This window comes from Crinia signifera, chromosome 4, assembly GCF_055691185.1.
Source record: "Crinia signifera chromosome 4, ASM5569118v1, whole genome shotgun sequence".
Lineage (NCBI taxonomy): Eukaryota > Metazoa > Chordata > Amphibia > Anura > Myobatrachidae > Crinia > Crinia signifera.
Window position 1 is genome coordinate 242167116 of NC_139220.1, and position 19549 is coordinate 242186664.

Sequence of the window (19549 nt, forward strand, 5' to 3'; positions counted from 1 at the left end):
AAAGCACAGGGGTACAGAAAGAGCATGCTGGACTGCACATGATGAGGCATTTTGCACGGTCATTTTCAGCAAGCACATATACAGTAGGTCTGCCCAGGAGATAGAGGCTGATAGATCTGACAGTGTGCACATTACAGGGAGATTAGCCAGGGGACAGCAGCTAGCGGTAATCCACCCACCTGATGCCTTCTTGCTTTGTTCCCTGAATCTGAGGCTCTCCCCCTGGGGAGCTCCACAGTCACCCAGGAAGATGAGACACTGAATAAACCGAACAGATGAGTGATGGGTGCAATAAACAAAGGAAACAACCAAATGATGCTGCGATGAAGCAGCCAAGTCACCATACAGACCAGAGCCATGTATTTGTCTGAAACCCTGCACCTGCTGCTATGAATGAGCATTTGCCACATTGGTGTACACTTGTGAATGCACACCCAGATATCTTCATTCCATAAGATTTGATAAATGAGCAACACAATCAATTTGCACCGATTTTACACAAAAACAGTAGACAACAAATGAGTGATAAATCATTCCAAAATAACAATTTCAGTGTCGTTATAGCTCCTGCAAATAACACAGAGATGAGCATCAGTACCCTCAGGGACAGATAGTACCCCCTCAGGGGGAACATAGTGCTCCCTGATACCTGCTCCTGTTACCACCTGTGCGCAATAGAGCCTCACCTGTGTGCTGGGGTCCTCCCCACTACGCCTCAGGTGCAAAAGAGAACGACACTGGAAGTCAGAGGACTAGATGACAGCACAGCCCTGCGATGCTGATATAGACCACTGCTGCCTGCTATCACTGGTCCCCAGCTCTGTCTCCGCTGCTCTGGATGCTGGACTTATTAAACTCTTATATATAGTATGTGGCACTGCTCTCCTCCCTCTGTCTGTTATGTTACCACCTTTCCTCTATCTCTTTCCCTCCTCTTATTTTTGTAATCTCCCCCCCCCCCCCCCCCCTTTCATTCTCTCCCCCCTTTTCTCCTGCTCCCACTCTCCCCCCTCTCAATGCACTCTTTCCCTTCGCTGTGTCTCTCCAGCCTGTAACCTCAGGCTCTAACCTCAGCAGCCAAGTCTGAGTGCACGCCTCCACTTCTGACGCCAGCACATGCTGCACATACCAGCATTACAGGAATCTGCCGTCCACTTGTTGCTGCTGCTAATGCACAGCGAGCGCACACACAGGCAGCAGGTAAGGCATAGTCAGTAATGCAGGCACCCGACCCCTTGCACAACATACTGTACACTGCAGACCAAGCTGAAACAGACAGCTGTAGAACTACAAGTCCCAGAAACGGCTGACTAATAAGCCCGCTACGGAATAAATCATATCTGCAGAAGAGAGTTAGTTGTGCTATAAATACAGACACATTTTAGAAGTAGACAAACTGCAGTCTATGTATGTGCTGTGATCAGATGAGGATATATGTGCTGTGATTAAATGGGGACGTATGTGCTGTGTTCAGATGGGATGGGAACGGATAGCGTTCTGATCATGGCTGCATTTGATCACATCAGATGTATTATTTACAAAGGATGAAGAAATACACAGGAGACTGATAGTCCTCATCATCACTTTGCAATGAAGGTGCTGGTAACGTTTTCCGCTGCTCAATCTAAGCATTCTACTTGTCTTCCCACGTTCCATCCCCCAGGCACCCCACAGGCTGTGAAGGGTTAACAGACACACGTGAGATATTGTGAAAGCATTACAAAACCTGGGAGCAGGATGCCCAATCCCCCAGTAAGTTCCTGATTAATAAAGAACTGGGCTGTCATTGCAACATTGTAAACACATTAAGACACTTTTAAACTTTAATCTGCAACATTATTGAAATTCCAGCGTGTGTATAAAACTATTGTGCATACATCGATTTCATAGGGGTATCCGGATTCCTGTATTGTAAAATACCATGAATTTCCATGTGTTAGTGCAAGCATGATGGCGCTTGGGAGATCAAAGCATCATAAGGTACTGGTGAGTCTATCAAATGACTGGGGTCCCTCACTGAACACACTGACCAAATGTAAAACAGAGGAGGATACTGTACATTTTAGGCAGATGCTCAGCGTCCATATGAATGAAGAGCTCACACATCTACAGATATACTGCCTAGAAAATAATAGGCAAAGAAGTGTATATATATATAACACAAATATCATTGGCAACTGTTACATCTAACTTACATCAGTGCTGAGATATAAAATTGAGCATATTGCCATATAATCTCCATAATCAGACCTTAACAGTAGAAGTTTTAACATAGCACTGTTACAGGATGATGCCACCTTTCCAACAAGTCAGTTTGTTATACTTCTGCTGTCCAAGGGAACCATTATTGTGGAATGGAAAAATCTAGTAGCAACAACAGCGGGTTGGAATCATTTGGTCTACAGCAAGTTGGTCGACAAGCATTAGGTTGAGACCACTAGGTCGACATGGGGTAAGGTCGACATGGTTCTAGGTCGACATGGGACAAGGTCGACATGGGACAATGTCGGCATGGGTTTAGGTCAACAGGTCAATAGGTCGACACAAGCATTAGGTCAACAGTGTCTAGGTCGACAGTCAAAAGGTCGACATTGGTTTTTAACTGTTTTTTTACCTGAATGTCGACACAGATGACATGGACACAGTTTAAAGTGCACTGCATCCTCTTGCATAGCTCGCTTTGCTCGCCATGCTTCAGGCATGGTGCATCGCTGCGCTTGGCACACTATTTTATTCTCCCACCACACCCTAGTGGATGGTAGGGCATGAAATACCATCTGTCGGCACAAAAACCAGTGAAAAACCCCATGTCGACCTTTTGACTATCGACACTGTTGACCTAACGCTTGTGTTGACCTATTGACCTGTCAACCTTGACCCATGTTGACCTAGTGGTGTCGACCTAATGCTTGTCAACCAACATGCTGTAGACCAAATGACCGTATCCCACAACAGCTTGGCCATTAAGCGATGAGCCACAGAAGCTCACACATGGAAACCTCTCAGGACTGAAGCACATGGTGCAATACGTTGATTTGCCATCAATGACAACATCTGCTATTGAGTTCCAAGTGGATTATGGAATTTACACCAGGATAACACCTGTTCATTGGGAGCTTCGGAGATTGGGGTTCCATTGTCACACAAGATTCAGGTCACTATGTACTATGCAAGCGTTAGCGGGAGGGCTTGATTCAGAGGTGATCACTTATTAGAGAATTTGCAAATCGAGCGATTATGAAACGACTGACCATGTGTACCAATCAAATCGCATATGCGGGCAGGGGATTTAGTTATTATGGATAGTTATTATAATCCCCTCACAGTTTGATAGGAAGCTGTTTTCTGGGTGTGCCTGAAAAAAATACAGGTGTGCCCAGGTGTTTTTGATGAGGGTCTGTGACTTCAGTGATGACCACTTCCACCCTGTCTCAGTCACAGATTAGTGGAAGCCTCAGATTTACTCACATTTGCACAGACAGTTAAATCCTTTATATGGTTTGGGAATTGTGCATGGATGAGTGGAAGCCGATTAGCAATTTTGCAAAGGACAGTTACTCTTTCTGTTTGGGTGGCGGCTTACTCCTTGCAGCCCACTACAAATTCTCACATTACTGATCAACTCTTAAGCTGTCCATACACTTGTACAATTTGGGCCCTTTTCACCTGATTTCGAGAAATTGGTAGAAAAGTGTCAAATCATATGTGTTTTATTTCCAATTAAGGTCTGAAGTGAGGTCCTGTGTGCATCGGATCGGAGCTGGCGATAAGTGGTGCACTAAGGATTTGCGGGATCCCACAGCACTTGCTGTGATCACATATGATACATCGTATGCAAATGGAACGCATACAGTATATTGTATATGATCCTGCTGCCGTGGAAGGTGCCGGGTGGTTCACATGTGACTTCTCCCCTCAGATAAGTTGCAGTAGTGTATGGGGGCCTTTAATCAGGCCTGGGGTGTTGTAAAGCCATCACTGAATTAGCAGGCTGGAAGGACAAATCATGCTTCGCCATCTGGCAGTCTGAACTGTATTTGCTGCCGTAATGTGTACTGTCAAGTGTAAAATCAGGGTTTGGGACTCTTTTTCATGGTTTGACATCGCATTCCTAGTTTCAGTGAAGAGAAGTCTTTAATACTTAAGCATACAATGGCATTGTAGAGAATCTAGTATAATTCAGCTTTTAGGCAACAGTTTGGGTACGGCTGTTTCCTGATTCAGCATGACAATACTCATATGCACAAAATGAGGTACATCCAATAATGGTTATCGGAGTCTGGAGTGGAAGATCTTTGCTGCCCTGTAGCCATCACTGACCTCAACCCCATTGAACACCTTTGGTATGAACTGATATACTGACTGTCGGGCTCGACTTATAAACCAACATCAATGCCTATCCTAACCAATGCTCTTGGGACTCCCCACAGCTATAACTGGCCATACATCAGACCAACTTTCTTCCAACCATCCAATTAGTTGGCTAGTTGGATTTAAAAATCTGGTAATGTATGGGACAAAATGACAATTGGCAATTTTCTCTCAAGCACTGGAAAACTAGAGTCTGACAGAGGGCATATCGGTAAGGAGGGGAGTGCGGGAGGTGCGGCCGCACCAGGTTAGAGGTCATTATGAGGTGACACATCATACACAGCAGGTGGGCACTTCATGCCTTCCTCTGAGTCTCAGCTCTTGTATCTCCCACAGAGCTGTGAAGAAGACGTGGGAGAGTCCTCTGAATGCTCTTGCTGGTTAAGGCCATAGTGCAGCACTCAGGGGGATTAGATGGCAAGGGAATCATATAATCATACCTGCAATGATGGTGTGCCTTGAGGACTGAGGTTGGGAATGCCTGACCTAGTGTATATACTGTAGTTTTAGGCATATGCAGCATTATATCTACTCTCAGCCTCAGCACAATGATAGTTTGGAATGGGTGTGCTATAATAGATCTACAGTACAGTCATTATATCAGTGATTTTCAACCTTTTTCTTTTTGCGGCACATCGGATAAGACTTTAAAATTGCCAAGGCACACCAGCTCCCCCTTAGAAATTCCACACAGAAATGCCCCCCTCCCTTAGATATTAAAAGCACCATCTCCCCATTTGAAATTCCACACACAAATGCACCCCCTTAGATATTAAAAGCACCAGCTCCCCCTTAGTTATTTCACACACAAATGCCCCTCAGTAATTCAAAGCGCCAGCTCCCCCTTAGAAATGACCCACACAAATGCCCCACATTAGTTATTCTACGCACCTGTCCCATAGACGGTGCCGACAGAACCCCACCGTCCGTGGGGGCATTTTGTGCAAGTGCAGAATGCATAGGCTGATCTGACGTGCCTGGCGCCTGCTACGCACAGGCGCGTCCCAGCATCGGCTCCAGACAGCGGTGCCGCGCACGCATGCACCTAGCCTGAGCCGCTGAGTCGCCGTGACCCAAGGCCTGGCGGCACATCGGTTGGAAAAGACTGCATTAGATAGACAGTCATTAGACCGGCATGCCTTAGGTCGTCATATGTGGCAATGATTATTATAACCCTCATGGGCTAGCTTTGGGCAAGGTGCCTCGCTCCACTACCACTGAACCTGGCAAAGGTTAATATTCCCAGTTGTAGTCAGGCTGTTTACCCTTTACCTGTCAAACTTTTCCCCATGTCGACCTAATGCAGGGGCAGATTGGTAATAGTAGTCACAGGGAAGATTTCCAGTGGGCTGATGCACCCGTGAGAGGGTGACAGACTGGTGGTGTGAGTGCGTTAGGGGTAGAAAGTGGCAGGTTGGCAATGTGGGCATGTAAAGGGGCTGCCTTTGGAAATTTTTCCAGGACAATTTAATTCCAAATCTGCCCATAACACCAGGTAGGGTAATGTAGTGTAGTTGGCATAAAGTCATAGACACAACTGCAGGAAAAGACACAAGGACAGTTGTAACTGTGTCAACGCAGAATCAGGCCTGATGAGGGGGGTCTTCAACAGCCCAGCCCGGGATCCGGTTTCTTCAACAGACCCCAACACAATGAGGGCTGCGTACGGAAACTACCTGGGCTGGGTTTCCATCCCAATCTGCCCCTGACCGAATGCATATTGATGGGTAATGGTTAGCATTTCTTCATCACAGCACCAATCACAATCTAAAAATATACTGGTAGGTCAATTGGCGCCCAACAAAATTAACCCTAGTGTGAATGTGTGCGTGCACATCTGGTAGGAAATGTAGATTGTAAGCTCCACTGGTGCAGGTGTATATGGTCACTAGGTCGACAAAAGGAAGGTCGACATGACTGAAGGTGGACATGGGGCTAGGTGGACAAGGTTATTAGTTCGACACAAGCATTAGGTCGACATGCACAAGGTCGACAGTCAAAAGGTCAATATGGTGTTTTTTACTTTCACGACATGTGCTGACAGGTGGTATTTCATGCCCTACCATCCACTAGGGCGTGGTGGGAGAATAAAATAGGGGACACGGTGCACTTTTTTATAGTGTCCACATTCAGGATAAAAAAAGTGAACTCGATGACCCATACCCGGTGCTGGGACTGATGTGAATCAAAAATATTATTTTCAGAGTGCTGCGGAATATGTGTGCACAATATAAATAACTGTCAATAATAATAACAACAATTTGGGGTACTTGTTTCCTAGCACGGCGCCCAATTTTTTTCAACTTATGGCATCTTATGCCATCGCATCGCATGCCATATGCGATATGATTTTTTTATTGTATAAGCACCCTAATGAATGCTTAGAATGTTAAATGCACCCCCACGCCACCCCCACTATCAACGCAAACCCGAAGCGTGGCGAGCGCAGCGAGCCCGCGAGGGGCGGCGGTACGCGTCCTCCGACCTTTTCATACCCCCATAGATAGTGTGGCGAGCGCAGCGAGCCACCGAGCCCGAAGCGTGGCGAGCACAGCGAGCCCCGCGTGGGGACGCGTATTACTTTACATGTATTTCGCGTCCCCTCGCGGGGCTCGCTGCGCGATCGCCACGCTTCATGCTCAGTGGCTCGCTGCGCTCGCCACGCTATATAGAATCAGATCCACGCCGACGTGGATAGTGGGGGTATGAAAAGGTCGGAGGACGCGTACCGCCGCCCCTCGCGGGCTCGCTGCGCTCGCCACGCTTTGGGTTGGTGTTGATAGTGGGGGGGCATTTAACATTGTAAGGACCCATCTGGGTGGTTGTCCAATAAAAAAATCGTATACCATCGCATTGTATGGCATACAATGCCATACAATTTTTTATTGTACAACATCGCATTGCGTCGCATCGCATGTCATCACATACCATATTTAGTCTTATGGTATACAATGCGATGGGCGCCGTGCTAGGAAACAAGTACCCAATATGGGGTAGGCCTATTAACTGGCTACCTGGACACTACACATTAGAACTTGTCTGGGACTAGGATCTGCTGAAATGATTTCTCTTCTCCTAGTTCCCAGACTGCTAAATTAGTAACTACTGTAACACAAATCTAAAATCAGTGTCCGGAAGCTGGCATACAGCCTCATACAGCCTCATACGGCATCGCCAGGCACTTGGTCCGTGTAATTATTACCAGTGTTATCAGTGACCAGGAGCAGGCACCTGACACTAGGAAACTTCAACACCTTCATGATTTCTGTCTAGTAATAAGAGCATTTTTAAGATTTTGTGACTATTGAATCATTGTGCATCAACCAAGTAAGCAATGACTATAGTGACACAGAGGAGGATCTTGTCCTTGGATGCACTCTCTCTCTCTCTCTCTCTCTGTACATGTTGTTCAAGGTGTGATTGGGCGCTGAGCAGACGGCACATACAGACGACTGAACGTTCTATGCCTAGTAACACAAGAGATGTAATAAGCAGTACTTGGATACAAAGTAAACGGAACAATCCATCTTCCGAGCTGTATATTGCTGTTCCATCTAGGTCAGAGGGAAGCATCCAGCTGCTGCAGGGCAAAGGCCCAAATACAAGCCAAGGGCGTAACTACCATAGGTGCATGGGGTGCAGCTGCTATGGGGCCCAGAGCTGAAGGGGCCCATCTTTACTGTCTAAGTAATATGTTTTACATACATTTATCACCATCAATTGCTAAATAGGGGGCCCTTACAAAATTTTGCTATGGGGCCTACGAATATCAAGTTACACCCCTGATACAAGCTACCAGGCAACAGTATAATACATGTGCGTAAGGCTCTGGGACTTGTAGTTCCACAATCACTGAACATATACTAGTTGCTTCTCTCTGACCTACCTCTTTGTCCAGCATCTAATTCTCTATAGCAAAAGCATGTATGTAAGCTGAGAATACTAGAATGTAGGAAATGATGCAGGTCATGGAAACAACAAGCTCTTGCGCCAAGGTATTATATCCAGTTTGATTTCCCAGTCATAACAAGCACAGCCACCCTCAAGCTTACAATCCCGCAAACAATGCAAAGTATAGGGCTGGGAAATTAGGATAACGAGACCTCCAACATTCTGAGTTTATTTGTGACCTCGCTCAGATAGGACATCACGGTGATAAATCATTTCTGTGGGACTGTGTATTTGGATAGGCTGATTGTGCTGACAATTCCTGTATGCTGGATACCCCTCACATACATTCCCCTATGATTTCTACTAGTAAATAAATTAGGCATATAATCACTGATATATAATCAATAAGAAGCTGGGACTGCTGGGCCTATCAAAAAAATGATGCTACTAAAGAATGTATAGCAATTTATTCAGGAACTATATATGATTCAATAGTAAGCACGCTCGAAGCAAATGCTTCGAAAGCTAGTCTGCTACCATGTGATTGCCTCAGTGTTTGTGCATGTGTGAGAGAGAAAGAGATGTAGTTTCACTCGATGCCAACAGATGGCAGTGTTTTGGAGAGACACACAACGGACACTAGACATATATATTTATATATATATAGGATTATGAGAATGGTCAATTTTCTCCCTTCTAGTATTCATCTACATACATAACTCTATATACACTAATGGTCCACAGTGTCTAGGACAGTGGTGTCAAACTCATGGCCCTCCAGCTGTTGTGGAACTACACATCCCAGCATGTCCTGCCACAGTTTTAGCAATCCATTATACAAAATATGTTGCAGGGCATGCTGGGACGTGTAGTTCCACAATGGCTGGAGGGCCATGAGTTTGACACCACTGGTCTAGGTCAACACCTAAAAAGGGTCGACACTGCCAAAAGGTTGAAACAAGCTAATGATCGACATAGGCAAGGTTGGCAGTCAAAAGTGCAAGATGATTTTTTCATGATTTTTTCGTGCCTTTGTAATCGTACGTTGACATGAGCACCGTATGTATTATTAAATTCCCACTCTATGCCCACTTTCATAGTAAAGTATGAAAACAGACTTTAAAAAAAAATCATGAAAAACTCATGTCGACCTTTTGCCTGTCACCCTTGCATATGTCGACCATAATCTTGTAACAGTTTCGACCTAGTCACAAAATGTACTTGGTATTACTGACAGCATATACATTCACATATATATACATAAGTAACGTGAGCAGCTAGCATATACGTAGAAGACACAGGGGAAACTGCCCTGCTCATATCAGTTTACAATCCATAGAGGATATGGCTGCACACCATGGGGTTAATTTACTAAAATGAGAGTTATATTGAAGATGGGATGTTGCCCATAGTAACCACAGTCTATTTCTTATTTATTCAGCACCTTCCAGAAGATAATAGATAGAATATGATTGTTGCTAAGGGCAACATCCCATCTTTAATAGAACTTCCCCAATGGGAGAAGAGGGCAGAGATGATAAAGTTAAGTGGAGGAGTGGTAAATCAGAAAGAACAATTAGATAAGTGCAACGGCTGTGGCGTAACTACTGTAAGGCAGCCCCAACTGCCGCTTGGGGGAGCAAGCGGCAGCGGGGTCTGTGTGGGCGCCGGGCACTTACATGCTGCTGCCTGTCGCTGCCACTGGCTGAGCACTGGAGGCGAGTCAGTCGCAGCGTGGGTGTGGCCTTGGCAGAGACGACTAATCCCCCCATTGATTCAATTGACTGTACACAGAGCCGGCTTTTGGCTACTGTGTACAGGATGGGCGGGCGGATGGGCGTGCTAGGGTGGCCTGGGATGCGACGGAGCCAAGGGAAGCAGCAGTGTATGCTGGTCACTCTTTCTCTCTCCTGCTTCAGCTTCTCTGTTATGCGCGTGATGTCATCACGTCACACGCTGGGGAAACACGTTGGAGAGGAGCCGGGGGGCGCCACAAACTTTTTGGCAGGGGGGAGCAAAATGTATAGTTATGCCACTGTGCAACGGAATATGCTGCGTGTCTGCAGCATTGTATACTTGCAGCAATGTACTGTACGTACAAGGCAGTCATGATGGCCCTATCTTTTATGCTATCTTAAATGAATTCCCAGTAAAAGCATCTGCAGCTAAAACCACTAGGTAACACATGCCATTTCTGAGGCTTCTTTGGAGAATTTGCTGCATGAAGGTGAGTAGTGCATGTTCTGTGTCTGCTGTCCCACTGCAAAGTGGTGGTGCCCTGTCCCAGACACACATTTGGCAGAAGGCAGCAGCTCATGGTCCCTGGACAGTTAGGACATTTCCTGTATGGTACCTCCCATTGCTGCATCTGTATCCCTGTGAATGCACAAGCACAGCAGTTATCAGGCTCTCAGCACTTCTGCCCAATCAGTGGGTGTGATACAGGAAGATTTCCGCTAGGTACAATGAGTGTGTCATTTCTACAAGTCAATAATATAAAGCAGATTGTAGCTTAACCTGTTCATTGCCGCTTCCCAGTTATATCTCCCGCTTCCTGAGTTTATTTGACTTGGTGATAAGTGTACAAAGGTACAGACAGGATAACACACCACTGCATTATTGCAGTGCACGGAATTCTGGAGATTCAGGATAGAAGACAATGTAAATGTTTGGAATGATGGCTATTCCTAACTCTACCACAAGGGGCAGCAACGTATCTAAGTTACCTCAATGGTTTATTAATTATGTAATTGGCAAGCTTCATAGCAGTGAACACGGAACACCAAGTCACATCTAACCACATACATGAATAAATGTAATTAGCCAAATAAACCACACATTTGCACCTTTGTATGAATTCTTGCATAAAGATTCTTCAAGATCTCATATTTATATAGAGAGAAAAAGTCAATGCAATCTTTAGTTCAATGCACATGGGGCCTTATTCTGGTCTGTGCGGCCGGAGCCGAATATGCGGCCAGGACCGTGAGTCCTAAACCCCGCCTTTCATACGGATCGCTAACTCCGTCCGAATGCGGTAATCCGCCGACCGCACGGAGCACGAGTGAATTTCTTACAGATACACCTCCTCCATCTCTTGGAACCTCCCCCATCATTCGATGGTCGCAGAACATCGAATGCAGGACCAGTGGTCCGCCAGCTCCCGCAACCTCAGACCACACGGGCATTTCTCCGTGCAAATGCAGGGATCTGGGCGGGCAGCTGACATCCGGCAATGTCATATGTCCGCCCCCTACACGTGCGTCACGGCCGCATTACCATACGTACGCCCAGCGTTTGCATGGGAACGCCCATGAAACGCGGGCGTATGCATATGGTAATGAGCCCAAACAGCCCTTCACACCCCTCTCCACCCCCTGTTCGTAGCGTACACATTTCATGCGGGATTTGGCCGTACGCCCCGCTCGCACATGCGCAGAGACGCCTCTGCACATGCGCAGACACAAAACATCGGCGGCACGAACGCACGCGGATATTACCGCACCAACCAGAATAAGGGCCATGGAGAGATGGCAGTGATTTGTAAAATATAGTATACTATACAGATTAATATACAAATATAGAAATGTAACAAAGTTAATGGAAACTCTGGCAAAATTTGGGAAGGGCCCGGCTCTATACGGAATATGCTGCGCTATATAAAAAACTGTTAATATTAAATAATAAAGAAGGTTGTGCAATCAATGCAAAGAGCGAGAAAAAGTCCCAACCAATCAGCTCCTTTAATTTTTCAGTTGCACCCTGTAACATGACAGGGAGCTGATCGGCTGGTAGTTAATCTCTCCCCACTTTATCACTCTTCAGGGCTTTAGCCTCCTATATATCTCCGGTCATGATCCCCCAACATGCCGGCACCACTGTCCCACCAACCAGATGCGCAGATCAACATTGCTAAGGTCAACAGGGTCGGAAGGTCAACACAAGCATTAGGTCGACAATGGGAAGGTCGACAGTCAAAATGTCGACGTGAGTTTTGCACATTAGTCGACATGGACTCCGTCTAAGTGTACCTCGGCTGCCCGTCATGCTTCGGGCACGATTGTATTCTCCCACCATGCCGTAGTGTTTGGTAGGGCATGAAATACTGCCTGTCGGCACATGTCGGTTAAAAAAATATGTGACTGTCGACCTTCCCATTGTCCACCTAATGCGTTTGTCAACCTTCCGACCCTGTCGACCTTAGCAATGTTGACCTATTTCACGTGTCAATCTAAGTAAGCCCTGTCAACCTTCAGCGGTCTACCTAATGCATGTCGACCTTAACAGGGTTGACCTATTGCCTGTATTGATCAGGTGATTCCCCCAATACATTGCATTGTGAAATTATCCACCAACCCGGGGAAGCCAGTCACTGATGTTCTTCATACTGTGGGCCAGATTCTCTAAGCTTCAAAAGTGATAAAATGGAGAGTGATAAACAGCCAGCCAATCAGCTCCTACCTGACATTTTTCAAACACAGTCTGTGACATGGCAGGTGGGAGCTGATTGGCTGGCTGTTTATCACTCTCCATTTTATCACTTTTGAAGCTTAGAGAATCTGGCCCCTTGACAGCAAATCATTTTTGCAATTTGTACACTAGGTGGCCTAGGAGCTGTGCTGTGATCTGCAGATCTCATTGTATTTTCCTGTTAAATGGATCTATTAATAGGTCGTAAATTGACTACAGGCTTAAAGGAAATGATCTTCACTTTGCTAAATATCTGTCTTGCAGTTTCATATATTTCACATTAACAATAGATGCTTTTGCTTAATCACCTTTTACTAAAATGCCTTTAAAAGCTGACTGGTAGGTCTATAAAAAGGGGCATGAAAAAAAGCTTTAACGTTTGAGGTATGTTATACTGTAGAATCAGATTAAACAATAGTTGCAAAGGAATAACTCAATGGCATAAAACACTACAGTATACATTGTATTTTTCAATTAAATGATTCAATATTTAATGAGCTGTGGTATATGGAGCTGGCAGCTACGCATCTTTTCCTGGAGCAGGATGTGTGACCTTTCTAAAGCCATGCCGGTTATTATTAAACATGTTGAAATGCATATACGCAGGGCCGGCGCCACCACTAGGCAGTGCTAGGCATTTGCCTAGGGCGCCGGCCACTGGGGGGCGGTAGTTGGGAGCAGGGCAGGAGGGAGAGCTGGAGGTCTGGCTTAGCGGGCAGGAGGGAGGGCTCGCTGCGCTGTGTGCAGTTCAGTCCAGGTGCATGTTAACAGACATCTTCCTCCACCCGCACCACATACAGCCACTCAGCCGGGCTGCGTCTGAGGGTGAGCCAAGTGCTCATCGCTGCCCGACTGAGCGGGGGTGTCCGTCACCGCAACCCGATGCTAGTACATATGTGGCAGCATTGCGGCGGCTGGCAGGCGAAGGGCAGCGATGTATATTAATACATCCCACCCAAAGTGAGATCCATATTGCAGTGTAAAAATAAAGCAGCCAGTATTTACCCTGCACAGAAACAAAATAACTCACCCAAATCTAATTCTCTCTGCACATGTTACATCTGCCCCCCTGCAGTGCACATGGTTTTGTCCATCTAAGAAGGATTTTGTCAGAAATGCCTTGCCACAGTTTTGCTATTAGGGAATGCTAAAAGTATGGCAAGGCATGCTGGGATGTGTAGTTTCACAACAGCTGGAGGGCCATAGATTGGCCATGCCTGATCTAGGATTTCTATGATCCATGACAGACATGGACATGCTGGCAGTCTCCTCAGGGTGCAGACTATTAAAACATTTTTACCATCACTTAAGTTAAGTCTGTCTACATGGTTAACCATGCAGGTAGATTTTTTAATTGGGCTATCCTTTTTGATCGTGCAATAAAAAGTCACGCTTAAGTCAAAATATCACAGGTTCAGGGAAACATGTTTTTTTGCCCAGCCACAGCCCTGTTTTACCTGAAAACAGGGCTGCGAAAAACAAGGCTGCTTAGGGGATTATGCTTCACCTAGCCTGGGCAGGTGAAACATATCCCTGATAAGCTGCGACTGTTGCCAGTTTATCACGGGTAAAAGGATATCACCCTAATGTGACGCTGAAAAGCATTCTGTGAGACTCAATAGACATGGTCAGATTTGTTTGTAAATAAAGAAAAAAGCAAACAGCTAGGCAAAAATAGGGTTACCACCTTTGTGTTGAGAGATTCCCGGACAGTGTCCCACCCCTTGACACCCCCACAACCCACCCACTGACCCGCCCCAGTCCCGCCCCTTGACCCGCCTTATGTTGATTTTTTTTAACCTTTGCTTCAATTGATTTTGCACACCATAATGCCAGTTACATCACACACAGTAATGCCCATTACACGTTATGCCAGGACTCAACAAATTAGTTGCAACGGAGGGACAATATGCACAGTTTTGTGCACGGAAGAATGTGCAAGATTGTAGCAAACTGCTATTATATATAGGACGCTCTGATCTGCCCTTGTATAAGCCAAGGCTTCCATCACAAAGGCCCAAATTATTCACCCTTCTTGCTCTGCCAACAAATGCGTGTTTATAGAAGCCTGGGAAAGTGCACAGAAATAGGTGTATGATGTCAGTGATACTTTCACACTGCATTTCCACATTTACCCTGATTCATTAATGCTGACATAAGCTGGTTCATATAATGCTCTGAAATCTCACTGTGCAAGAGCAATCCTGGCAGATCGGCTCATACTATATTGTGAGGATTCATGAGATGATCTTACATTTGGATCAATGATCCTGATACTTTCTTACTGTACATCTAGTCAGCATGATAGGACAGTTATCAAGCTGCACAACATGCATTTCAGAAGGCTATATTAGTATGCATGTTTTGCTTAGCTCTCTTTTCATATTGTCTACCTATCAACATTTTCCCAATACAAATCTTGTGCATGTAATCACACAAAAAGTTAACATGGTCATGTGCACTGTGTGGTCAGCAGCTCTCAGCCAGCTGGCCCAGCCCCCACAGTGTTGAAACGGGGCATTGCATCATGATTGCAGATATTTCCGTAAAACCACACCCCTTTCCCAAAGTCCACGCCCCTTTTCAGGCCCACACACAGCAGGACCATGCAGGAGTCCTAACTTCAGATAACAAAATGTTGAGAGGTATGATTACTGCCTCAAAGAACTGAGGTCATGGGTTCAATTCCCACCATGGCCCTAATGGTGTGGAGTGTGTGTATTCTCTCCATAGTTGCTTGGGTTTCCGCCCACAATCCAAAATATGCTAGTAGTTTAATTGGCTCCTTACAAAAAAAATTAACCTAGTGTGTAAGTGTGTGCAAGGCAGACTAAATGGGCCATGGGTTCTTATCGGCCATCAAATTCTATGTTTCTACAAATCAGGCCTCATAAAACAAGCCATGTTTCTTATAAGTAGAGACAGGATTATATGCAATTGCATATTTGCATATGCATTTGCATATTTTGACCATTCTCACTGGTTATTGCATATTTTACCTAAAATCTAGTGATGGTGCATATTTTAGGCCCCTCCCCCTTTCCACCCGCGAGTCACAGCACTGCTTTGCCCTGCTGCTGCTGGCCAGGTAGTGGTAGAGTGCGCAGTGTGGGGCAATATGTGCGCAGTGTGGGGAACCTTGGATGTACTGCTCTAGGCTGCCAATCCATGTTGATAAAAGTCAGTACGGGGCGGATGCCATTACGAAGCTCCTGAACCTTTGCCTGCCCCTGGCCTGGGACTTTACACCAAGAGACAGACTTCTGCAGCAGAGGAGGTGGGCAGAAGGGTTGTGACATCATGCGGCGCGGAGGAAATGCTGTGTCACAGTGAGTATGTGGCGCAGGGAGGAAGCCTTCCACTGCGTCGCCCTCACACACTATGCTGACATTTGGTCCATCGGCGATGAGGGTCCGTGTAGTTGATGCAAGAAGAGCTTTGGACGCTGCAGTCTGCTGTAGCAGCCAGAAAGAATTTTTTTTTATTTGCAACTAATTGAATGCTGATTTTTAAATAAATAAGTTCAAAATTACTTTTTTTATTATTTGATGTAGCATATGTTAACACTTTTCATGCATATATTAAGTATTTTTCATGCATATATTAAGTATTTTTCATGCATATTTGCATGCATATTTCAAGCTTTTTATGTTGCATATAATCCTGTCTCTACTTATAAGTGTATTTTTATTTAAAAGAACACATTTATGTGTTCACATACTGTATCATGAAGCCTTCGGAATCCACTGATTGGTTCCTTTATAGGCAACGTACTGTAGAGGACCCCTTTTGTTGTACAAAGAGGATTCTAGTTCTCTAACCTAGACATACTGTTCTGTTGCTCATGCTCCATTCTCTCTTCTTTCCCTCCCTCTTTTCTTCATCCCCCTTCTCCATCTCTCCCTATGCCACGAAGGAATGTCATTTTGTTCATTTTAAGCACCAGCACTTTTACAATTCCCATTGTTTTGTGAACAGTTCTGTTAGACTCAATACATTTCCATTGTATGTGTCGTCGTAATCTCTCATCCACATATAAAGTACTGTACTGTATTTTACGATTAATATCAACAAAGTAATTACCCCAGATTTTTATATAGCCTTTATTAAGGATATGTGTCTCCCTCTGCAAACAGACTTTGCAAAAAATATGTGAAGGCTAACCATTGCTGGCCGTACGCAAGGTGATTTGGGCATTTGGGGGCGGAACGCCAGTGTTTTCTGGGAGTGCCCCAGAAATCACAGGCATTCCCAGTCAGTTGGGAGGGACGCGGACATCAGCAGAGGCCTCCTTCTTCCCACGGCCTTCGCAACGCTGAGTAAGTCTAGACATACTCAGCGCTGCGAGCAGGGAGAAAATCATTCAACGGTGAGTGATTTTCCCACTGTGTGCACTGCTGTGATTCAGTGAATGACACTGCTGTCCTTCATAGACATGCACAGGGGGCTTGGCCTTGTGTCGTTTACCTACTTGCTGGGCTCGGAACACTCGCAGCTTAGTAAGCAGGTCTGAATAGGGCCCTTTATCTGCGTTTCGCAGCTTCATCAGAGACGTCTCTCATATTAACATCCCTCTCATCCCTCTTTGTTCATAGATGTGCAGGTAAATGTTAAAGGGTTTCAGTTGCTGAAGGTGCGGGATTTTGGGCGAGAATGCCCATAGTTTTAAAGCGGCAATCATTTATAAGGCAAAACCAACCTGCTTGTGAGCGATTAAGCATCTGAATTCACAACCAGTTCAGTGACATGCCTGCAACACTCCCATATCGCACCTATAAGGTGGACCATCTCTAAACATATGGATACCCACCTCCCAGTCCTCAACCAGTATTGCCCAGCACGTTTACTTTATGAGATACTTTAAATATCCCGCAACCGAGCCTCTGTGTGCACACACACTGTAGGACGCATGGGCTGTGTGACTTTTTAGCGTTTTAGACGCATGCAGTTGGAAAACATTGACCATCTAAACAAATATTGCCATTGAGTACTTTATACATACATCCCATTTTTAGTGAGACCTGCAGCACCAGAGGGAGGGTGGGCGGGGTCCTGAGTTGAGTGGCAGGCCCATTTAAATCATTTTGGGGGCGTGCCCAGCACTCACTGAGCAGCTGGGCAGCCCCCGGTTTCCTTACCTGCACTGATAGATGACAGCATGGTATGGAAGTATGGCAGGACAGCACCAGCTGGAGAGCGACAAGTAATGTATGTACAGTATGAAAACAAAGGGAAATAATGTTCTCTGCGACATTTATTACTCACCTGTAATTAATGCCATCCTAATGCATCTCCATCTCTGATCCCATCCCACTGTTTAGCTCCCACTAGCTGTTTACATTAATTCCCAGACTCACTGCATTACTATCCATTGCAGATTGCAAACAGTAATCCTATAAATCCCACACACACATCTGCTTCTTCTCACTCTCTCCTGCTTTAAGCCTACCTTTATCTTGCATGGTCCTCACATTTATCCTACTAGATAATGAGACAGCAATAATCATATTAATCTGACAGTTCCTAATTATTGCATTTTAAGTGAGCAATCTGGAATTCCTATTCAGTGTGATATAAACTAACCTCTATCAAAGATCTTTCCAAATTTAAACCTGCTGTACAGTATCTCACAGAAAGCTTGACCACATACCTAAATACTGCCTGTCCTATGGTTATTTACACTGGTATTAAGCAGGCTGCTGTGGCATATATATTGATGTCATCTCCAGTCTAGCCTCATTTCTAACTTTCCCATCTTTTATAGTCTATACGCTTATAGGCCCTACACATAGAGCGATATTCAGGTATTTCAGGAGCGAATTTATATTATTTCTCTAAATTGCTCATTAAATGCCTGAAAATCACGGAGTGAGCCTGAGTCTGGTTCTAATCCTAGATTTGGGTGAGTTATTTTGTTTCTGTGCAGGGTAAATACTTTATTTTCACACTGCAATTTAGATTTCAGTTTGAACACACCCCACCAAAATGTAAAGGCCCCCATACATTAGTCAGACCTAATTTCCTCTGAGCTCCCCTATCTGAGCCTATCTTTTGAATTTTCAAATTCTGCCACCGATGTCCACGGTGTCCGCTCACTCAGTGCTTCCCGGATACTGCAGACTGCCGGCTCCGCCGCTGTACCCACAGCCCCCAGGCGCTTCACACAGCCCGGTCCCCACTCTTCCCAGGTATCTTTTTTGTTTCCGTGCAGACTGCCCGCCCCGCCACTCCACCCACAGCCCCCGGGCGTTTGTGCTGCCCTCCCCCTTCACATAGGTGTGTGCGAGTGGTGCTTCACCACTGGCTCACACCTATGGATCGGACCAACACATCGTGGATGCTAAAAAGCACCCGCAATGTGCAACTGATGGGTCCGATCCAACAGATTTAACCTGCAGCAGGATCCATCTGTAGGGTCTGACATGATGCGCACGGGACTACGCATCAGGTCGTGGGATGACAAACACATCCAATTTGGGCCAATTTCTTGGCCCGATCCGTCGGAATCGGGTGAAATCAGATAAGTGTAAGGGCACCTTAACTCTCCCTTCACATGTTACACTGCACATGGTTTTGTCCATTAAAGAATGAATTTGCTTTTGCAAACCAACCAGAATCAGGCCCTGTGTGTAGACCACACAGTGATTTAAATGAGTGTCCCCGCGGGTCTGTATCTTCCGCCGACACTGCCCCTGACACCTTGCTCAGAAGCAGCACTGTGCAGCGCTGTGTGCTGAGAGACCTGAACTTTCTGAGTGAAGCAGCATTGCTCAGAACACTGTGTGTAGGCCCATTAGTGTGGGAACACATCAGGCTG

At 45.7% G+C, this 19549-nt stretch overlaps 2 protein-coding genes across 5 annotated transcripts in view; both read right to left on the reverse strand.

The window, feature by feature from the left end:
• Positions 1-932, reverse strand: part of CEMIP (cell migration inducing hyaluronidase 1) — a 118236-nt gene extending 117304 nt beyond the window's left edge. For both annotated transcript variants that reach the window (XM_083184162.1, XM_083184161.1), the window contains exon 1: positions 687-932. The gene's annotated coding sequence lies outside the window, so the exon portion shown is untranslated. The remainder of the gene's footprint in view (positions 1-686) is intronic.
• LOC146075187 (cell surface hyaluronidase CEMIP2-like) overlaps positions 1-19549 on the reverse strand; it is an 87150-nt gene that overhangs the window by 46872 nt on the left and 20729 nt on the right. The gene's annotated exons all lie outside the window — the stretch shown is intronic.